Source organism: Marmota monax, unplaced genomic scaffold (genome assembly GCF_021218885.2).
Source record: "Marmota monax isolate L192 unplaced genomic scaffold, Marmota_monax_Labrador192_F-V1.1 WCK01_AAM20220418_F8-fsc00051, whole genome shotgun sequence".
In the NCBI taxonomy this organism is placed as follows: Eukaryota; Metazoa; Chordata; class Mammalia; order Rodentia; family Sciuridae; genus Marmota; species Marmota monax.
This window is the reverse complement of record NW_026695202.1, coordinates 13,951,971-13,960,676: the sequence shown is the minus strand read 5'-3', so window position 1 is coordinate 13,960,676 and position 8,706 is coordinate 13,951,971.

Below are 8,706 nucleotides of genomic sequence, written 5' to 3'. Positions count from 1 at the left end.
CATCACCCCCGCCCTGCGCGAGGGCTTCCATCACGCAGATTCTGTTCTTCTCGAGCACTGGGAACTGGGGGGGCAGGTTGAGCAGGAAGAGCAAAAATGGAAAGTGACACAATCCATTAGCTGGGATTGAATCGTGAACACACCTTCCTTCCAGACGCCACCCAGACTTACGTACCCATGACAGGAAGGCTCAGAAGTGCTCCTAGGGGACGGGACGAGGGACAGGTGACGTTCTCTGAGCAGGAAAAGACGCGCAATACCACCAGATGGAGGGTAGTTTGCCAGGGCTGCCGTGACCAAGTGCCACCCAGTGGCTTCACATCCAGACGTATGTCCTCCGTTCTGGAAGCCACGTCTAAAATGTGCCCATCAGCAGGGTCTGTGTCTCCCCAGGTCCCCTCCTGGGCTCCTGCATTCTGTGTCCTCCAGGGTCCCCCTCTGTGTGTGTCTGTGTCCTGATCTCTTCTTGCAGAAGGTCAGTGGCACTGGAGTGGGACCTGCCCATGTGACCTCATTTACTTTTTTTTTTTTTAATTAAAGGCAAACAGCTTTATTAGAGCTGATGGAGGAACTTTCATCGTGACATCAAGGTTAACTCACTACCCAGATGTTATACTGCTAGATTTATGAACCTAATAACATAGCTTCAAAATATAAGTTTTAAGTGACAACCCAAATGGGAAAACGACCTATCTACAAGCCCAGGGGGTGTATTCATTTTCTACTGCTGCTGTATTAGTAGCTTAAAATAACTCACTTATTTATTGATTTGTTTGTTGGGTTTCTTGTTTGTTTGATACAAGGGATTGAACCCAGGGACACTTATACCTCTGAGCTACACCTCCAGCCTTTTTTATTTCAAGACAGGGTCTTGCTAAGTTGCTTAGGGTCTCACTAAGTTCCTAAGGCAGACCTCAAACTGGCAATCCTCCTGCCTCAGCCTCCTGAGTTGCTGGGATTACAGGTGTGTACCACCACACCTGGCTGATTTTTTTGGGGGGGTGGGATACCAGGGATTGAACCCAGGGATACTTAGCTGTCACCAGCTGGATGGGCTGGTGAAATTCACTGGGTTCAAAGGAGCTAGCTGAAGCAATAACTGAGAAAACGGTGAAGAAACCACACAACACAGGAACATGAGTTTCTAAGGTCGAGGGAGGAACTGCTCAGTGACCCCAAGGGTCAGCTTCATGCTTGGCAGTGCCGGGAAAGAGAGCACATGCACCCGGACCCTTTTTATTTTATAAGGGACACACACAAGGGAGGCTCCATGGAACGTTCTTCACCAAATAAGGCAGGGAATAGGGTTTCGAAGGTGGAGCCTTGGTTCCTGATCTCTTGTGGTCAGCAGATTGATTGACATCTGGCAAGTCACACCCATCTCAGGTGTCGTGTGGGATCACAGGCAGAGTGAGAGGAGAGGCATATTTGAGTGGCACAGCCCAATCAGCACACAACGCCAGACCAGTCCCCTCATACGCTCAAATGCACATAGTTCACACCCACAGCCCATGGATGGCTCCAGACATTCTGCCACCCAGCCACGTCCCCAGCCCTATTTTGTGTTTTATTAGAGACAGGGCCTCACTGAGTTGCTCGCCGTTGCTGAGGCTGGCTTTGAACTCGGATCCTCCTGCCTGAGCCTCTGAAGCCACTGGGATTGCAGGCGTGGCCACCGCACTCCAGCCCTGCTGATTTGTTTCTCAAGTAACTGTGAAGCTAGGGCAGCCCAGAAGATGTTTCTCAAACAGCTGTCCCAGGCAGGACGCCTGGCCCCTCTCTCCAGCTCGGCTGAGGCTGTAGCAGGGGTTCACTGGATATCTGACTGTGTCCCTTGTGGCTGTGAAAGGTCCGTGTGTTTTCTTTTTCCCAACCTTCTCTTCCCTGCTCTTCCTTCCCCTGACCTTCTCCTTCCTGATCTCACCTCCCTGATCGCAGTTTCTCTGAATCTCCTCTATTAAAGGCCCCTGTTCCTGCTGATGGGCAGAATCATAGCCATTTTTTTTTTAGTTGTAGATGAACACAATATCTTTATTTTTATTTATTATTTTTTATGTGGTGCTGAGGGTTGAACCCAGGGCCTCATGCGTGGGAGGTAAGCGCTCTGCCACTGAGCCACAACCCCAGCCCCAGAATCATAGCCTCTGGGACAGGAATCCTCTGTGCTTCTCCTTTGCTAGCAAAGCAATAAACCTACTGTTATGCTCGAATTCGGGACCCCCAAAAGACCACCAGAGACCAAGATCGATGTAAGCAGCAAAGAGGTGTTTATTGGGAGCTAGCTCGGTCCTCTGCGCACACACAGCAACTGGTGACGCTGAGAGGCCCCGAATCCAGGGTTTGCAGCAGTTTTATACACTCTTTGGGGAAGGCAGGGACCCCCACATACATCATAGCATCTTTTAGCAAATCATCACACACCACGGGAAAATCATAAAACAACTCTAAAACATGATTAGCACATTCACTGGTGGGATGATTGGGGAGGGGTGATTGGTTACAAGAGGGGGATTCATTTGAACTGATTGGTTTAAGCCAAGAGGGGTGTTCGTGCTGAACTACACGGTTTCCCAACACCATAAACTACTGGGAGGGTCATCTGGCATCCCAGGTATTTCCCTGTCTCATGCTGATTGGTGGCTGCTAGGGGGTTACTCTGGGTCCCCACCTGGCCTGACTGAGTCAGGGACACCTGATGCAGCAGATCTCTCCTGTTATTTGTAGATAAACATCTTAGCAGGGTGGGAATGTGCCTAGGAGTGCTCTTTGGGTCTTTCCAAGGACAAAGGTCATGTCCCTTCCTTGAACAGGCTTTGCTCTGAGGTGGAAGCTGGTTTTTCACTACTTTTTCCTTTTTCTCAAAACTGTGTCCTTGTTATTGGATGGGCATCGGGGACAAGGACTGAGCTTCCAGCAACAGATCCTCTATTCGGGTCCCCCAGGCTGAGACCCCGATGTAGGCTGGAGCTGCGTCTCGTCTTATGCATCTCTTGCTTAGGATGCTCTCCCAAGCTTACTGATTATTGGAAAAACTGGATTCTTTGAAGTGGCAGGATGGAAGCCCGCGGTTCCCAGAGGTCACCTGCCATCCCCTCTGCACCACAGGCCAGTTTGCTTAGTCACAGGAGAGAGACCCACATTCTGAATCTCTCGTCCTGGGTCACCTCTTTAAAGGCAAACTCAGTTCCATGCGGAGGCACTGGAAGTCACACCTTCATCACAGGAATTTTGGAAGGACACAATTCAGATCACAAGAGAGTGACATAGAGCCAGGTGTGGGGGTGGTGTGTGTCTGTAATCCCAGCGACTGGGGAGACAGAGACAGGAGAACCCCAAGTTCTAGACTAGCCTCAGCAATTCAGCAAGACTCTGTCAAAATAAAAAATACTAAAAAGGTCTGGGGGTGTAGCTCAGTGGTAAAGCACCCTGGGTTCAACCCCTAGTACTGGGGGAAAGAGTGAAATAGAGGCTGGGGGTGTAACTCAGTTGTAGAGCACCTGTCTAGCATGTGTGAAGCCCTGGATGCAATCTCTTTAGTCTGTTTTTAAAAAAGCCTGTGCAGTGGTACCTGTAATCCCAGCAACTCGGGAGGTTGAGGCAGGAGGATTGCAAGTTGGAGGCCAGCCAGTAATTTATTTAGCAAAGTCCTAAGCAATTTAATGAGACCCTGTCTCCAAGTAAAAAATAAAAAGGGGGCTAGGGGCAGGGCTGGGGATATAGCTCAGTTAGTAGAGTGCTTGCCTTGCATGCACAAGGCCCTGGGTTCGATCCCCAGCACCACCAAAACAAAAAAAAGGCAGAGGCTGGGAATGTGGCTGGGTGGTTAGGTGCCCAGAACCCACCCCACCCCCTACCCTACCCCCCAACACACACATACAGCATTGGGTAGAGTTCACCTGTGAACCCATCTGGGCTTGGTGCTTTCTGTCTGAGAAATCCCTGGGGATATGTGTTCTACAATCTTGATTAAATCTCCAGCTGCTTTTGTGACCTTCAGAGTTTCTGCCCTTTTCCCCTCCCCTTCGTGGAGACAGGAAGGCTGGAGGGGGCTGGAGCTGGCTGTCTCCCCTCCCCAGGCCAGAAAAGGCTTTTGTAAAGTGCTCTCCCTCAAGGCCTGCCCTTTGTTACAGGGGCCAGGACTGGACACTCCAAACATTCCAAAATGCTGGGCTTTCCTTCCCCCTGTCCACAGCTCAAAGGGTTTCTTTACAGTGAGAAGGGGGGGGGGGGGGTCTTGAGGTCAAGTGCACAGGAGTGGGGGCCTAGGCCTTTAACCCTTCAGCCTCCGCAAGTGCAGGTCAAGCGCCCCCCTCTCTGTCCCCTTTCTTGGCCAGTGGTCTTTCCTGCGGCCTCCATCACTAAATGGTCTGGGAAGACTTGTTTCTCCGTGTATTGGGTCTTTTCCTGGTTAGGAGAAGGGTGACGACTTCCCTGCTCTTGCATTGCAGCCTGGAGTTCTCAAGAGAGCCCCCCGGGGTTCACACCTGACAACTGCCCTGGTGCCCTAGGCTCTGTCCCTGTGTCCCTTACTATAAACCGATGACCTGCACTAGTGTGACGCCAGCCAGGTCTGACCTGAGAATTCCAGCCCCCGTGTGGCTTGCTTTTGGCCTCCACCTGCATGTCCCGTAAGTGCCTCAACAAACCCAAGTGTCCAACTTGAATACCTCACGCCCCCTTCATTCAACTCACTGCCCAGCCCAGGCCCCTCTCTCCAGTGCCAGCCTCCAAGTGCCCAGGCCAGAATTTTCTGCTCCCTTCCAGACACTTCCCTGCCCTTAGCAACAGCCCCACCCAGTTTTTTGGAGCCTGAGCTGAGAGTCCACCCACAGCCACCCTCTTCTTCCTCCCAGGTCCCTCAGCCACCCCCGGGGACTCCCTTGTTCACGTCTTCACCGGCTCGCAGACCTCCACCTCCCAGCCAGGGCTGGCCAACCTCTGCACCCTCTTCTGCTCCCCCAAAGCGGCGTGCTCCCTTTCTAGCACAGACCTCTGCTCTCTCCTGTGGGGCTCAGGCAGCCAGAAAACCTTCCAGGTGAAGGCCCACCTGTCCACAGCAGTCCCCCCGGGCAGGCCCAGCTTAGATCCATCTCCCCAGAGCCTGCCCTGGTCTCCCAGGCCAGTGAGATGCAGAGAAGCTGGACTCACCCGGAAGAAGCATTTGCTGATCTCTGAGGTGTAATATTCCCCACACGGCCAGCTTCATGCCACTAACACCACGTCACCACGCATGAGTTGCAAGAGGCGCAGGCCCGGCTCTTGTGGCTAGGTTAGCTCCTGCACCTAATGGACGGAGGGCCCAGCCTCCTGGGCTCAGCCTGTGTCTCTGCACCTTGTGTTCATCTGCATCATCATGGACTGAGAGGTTTGTTTGTTTTGTACCAGGGATTGAACTCAGGGGCACTATATAGAATTTTATTTAGAGACAGGGTCTCACTGAGTTACTAAGCACCTCGCTTTTGCTGCGGATGGCTCTGAACTCCCGATCCTCCTGCCTCAGCCTCTGGAGCCATTGGGATTACAGGCGTGCACCACCAACCCCGGCTCAACAGCAGGTTTGCTAGTGAATCTTGGTTGTCAATTGATTGGATGGAGACACCGAGGAAATTAGTAAAACACACTCTAGGTGTGTCTATGAGGGTGTTTCCAGAGAACTTTGGCATCTGGGACAGTCACCTGGGCGGGGAGACCGGCCCTGAATGTGGTCAGCACCATGCAATAGGTGTGGGGTGGGGGGCGAGAAACAAGGCGGGACGAGGAAGCCACCAGCGCATGCAGTGGGTGGGTCTTTGGCTGCGCCTCTGTCCGTAGGACTGATGGTAGGACTGACGGTCAGACGCCAGCTTCTTCAGCCCTGCCAAGTGGACTGCACAGGCGACTCTCCAGGGGCTCCCAGCCTTTCCGTCTCCAGCTGGGGCTGCAGCATTAATCCCTCTTGTTCTGAGGCTTCCAGGCTCTTGGACTGAGCAACTGTTCCCTGGCTCTCCAGCCTGCAGATGGCCGTTGTGGGACCTCCCAGCCTCTGATGGCATGAGTCATTGCAATCAATCCTCTTATAATTATGTAATGCTATTGGTTCCAGAGAACACTGGCCATTTCAACAGGGAATGTGAATGAAGTCAAATCCAACTCTGACAGCCCAAGGAAGGAGCCAGGGAAGGAAGGAGTGCCTCTGAGCCACCCTGTGCCCTCCTGCCTGCATGGCCCTAGTGACCCACCCTTCAGGAGACTCAAATAGCCGGCAAGGTGGCACATGCCTGTCATTCCAGCAGCTTGGGAGGCTGAGATAGGAGGATCTCAAAGCCAGCCTCAGCAACCGTGAGGTGCTAAGCACTTCAGTGAGACCCTGTCTCTAAATAAAATACAAAACAGGGCTGGGGGTGTGGCTCAGTGGTCGAGTGCCCCTGAGTTCAATCCCTGGTACCAAAAAAAAAAAAAAAAAAAGCACCCTACATTTATGTGAGAATTACTCGGATATGAAAACTGTGAAGTCCTACTGAGAAGTTAGGGTCAGAGCAGTGGGCCAGGGTGGTCTAGGGCAGAGGACCAGCAGGCGGGGCAGGCTGGGAAGATTGCGTCCTCTTGGTTGGGATGAATCTGTGACTAGGGCCGAGGTCGGGGTCCTTCACTTCCTTGATGGACTTCTGATGGACTTCCCTGTCCTCCTATGTCTTCCAAGTTGACCTGAGGTCTCTGGTTGGATGTGTGACCCTTGGTCCGCGGCTGGAAACAGAGCGTGTCCCTTCTGGGGTAACACGTGGCTAGTTACTCATTTTTTTAACCTTCTCTTGAATTCTTGTCCTTCACAATCGGGGTTGACTGTGCTCACACTGAAAGGCGCCTCTTCCTCTGGCCATCGTGTGGCCAGCGGTGCCGTGAGCCTGTGCTGCTGTTCTGTGGTCCAGTTTCTGCCTAGAGTTCCAGCCACCAGCCCCGTCTATTCTCTTGGTTTACACAGAGAAAGCAAAACATCTCTTTGTTCCCCATCATAAAAAAGAACGCACAGACCAACATGTCCCAGTCTGTTAAGCTCAATAAAAATTCAAATGTTTATCTCTTTATATTACAACATTTTTAATGCTTCACATTAATTTTCCTTTATCATTAGAGATACAGCTTTTCACAGAATTAGTTCATTCAAATGAGAAGGAATTACTGTAATTAATCTTCTCTTTTGCAATGTTGGGGATCAACCCCAGGGCCTCCCACATGCTAGGCAAATGCTCTACCACTGAGCTACATCCCCAGCCCCCAATCTACTGTTTTAAATAAAACTCCCTTCCTTTTAAATGTTTACCATCGCTGGGCCTGGTGGCACACACCTGGAATCCAGCGACACAGGAGGCTAAGGCAGGAGGATTGCAAATTCAAGGCCAGCCTCAGCAACTTAGCAAGACCCTCAGCAAACGAATGAGACCCTATCTCAAAATAAGAAACATAAAATATCCTTTGGGGAAGGGAAGGGAAGGGAAGGGAAGGGAACCGAAGACAGAGGCTAGAGACGGAGTCCCCTGCCCTGCCAACTGAGATAAGGATGTTGCAATCTGCCTTCTGACCCCTGCTCAAGAGCCTAGGAAATACCCAGTGGAGATAGCCTGAATTTGATGGAAAGACACTTTTTTTTTTTTTTGGTCTGTTTGTCTGTTTTCAGATGAACCCAGGGCCTTATAATGTAAGGCAAGTGCTCTGCCCCTGGCAAGTGACCTCTCTGAGCTGCATCCAAGTGACTTCTGCCATGCCAACGGTCAGGAGTTTCTTTCTCATGTGGGTCTTAGATCTGCTTTTGGAACTCAGATTCTGTGGGTCTGCAGAGAACGTGCCTCCCCCAGGACATCCCTGCAGACGCAAGTGTTGGGGGCCTAGCTGAGGGCCTTCAGGGGAGGCCATGCCCACCTCCCGAGCCTGCCCCATCCGGGTCACCGCCAGTACTTCCTCCATCCTTCACTGTGGGTGGACCGAGCACAGATGGCCCTGTGCTTTCCTAGAGGGAGGCACCGAGGGTTAGAGAACGTCAGCGCTCGCCCACCCACCACGCCACAGAGACAGACCACTTGAGCCCACGCAGCCTCCCCTTCTTTCATGATGGTCTCCGGGCCATTCTGAGATCCAGCCCTGAGGTCCACCTTCCCTTCCTCTCAAAGTCCTCCTGGGGACCAAGGGGACCTGCGTGGGCACTGGGATGGCAGCCGATGGGGCAGTGGGCAAAAAGGGTGCTCAGGGTGGGAGGAGAGTCCAGGGCCGCCTAGGCCAGGCCGTGACCTGGGCGACAGTTTACAGATGGACACAGGCCCAGAGGGTCCCCTCCACCCCCCCTGCTCCCCAACTGTGAGGCCAGCTCAAACCGGAAGGGATCTGGCCTCAGGCTGCTGGGACCTTGGGGTCAAACTTCAGTTCTGGTCTCCTCACCTTTTACTTGCTCTCTGACTCTGGGCAGTTCCCCTCCTGGCGCTGGCTGTCAGGCTATAAAGTGGGAGTGCCTGAGAGGGCTGTGGGAAGGACTGGCTGCTGGGAGGTCGCTTGCCTCAGAGGCTCCAGAGGCCACTCCTTCCTAGGCTCTTCCTCCTCACTGCTTGTGCCCAGGGCAAGTCTCTGCTAGGTGCTGGCTGGCCGGGCTCTCCAGCTCTTTCTGACTCCCCAGGGGAGGAGGCCTCCACCCTGACACCTGGGGGCTGGTGAGCTTTGTACAGGGGTTTCACTTCCTGTGGC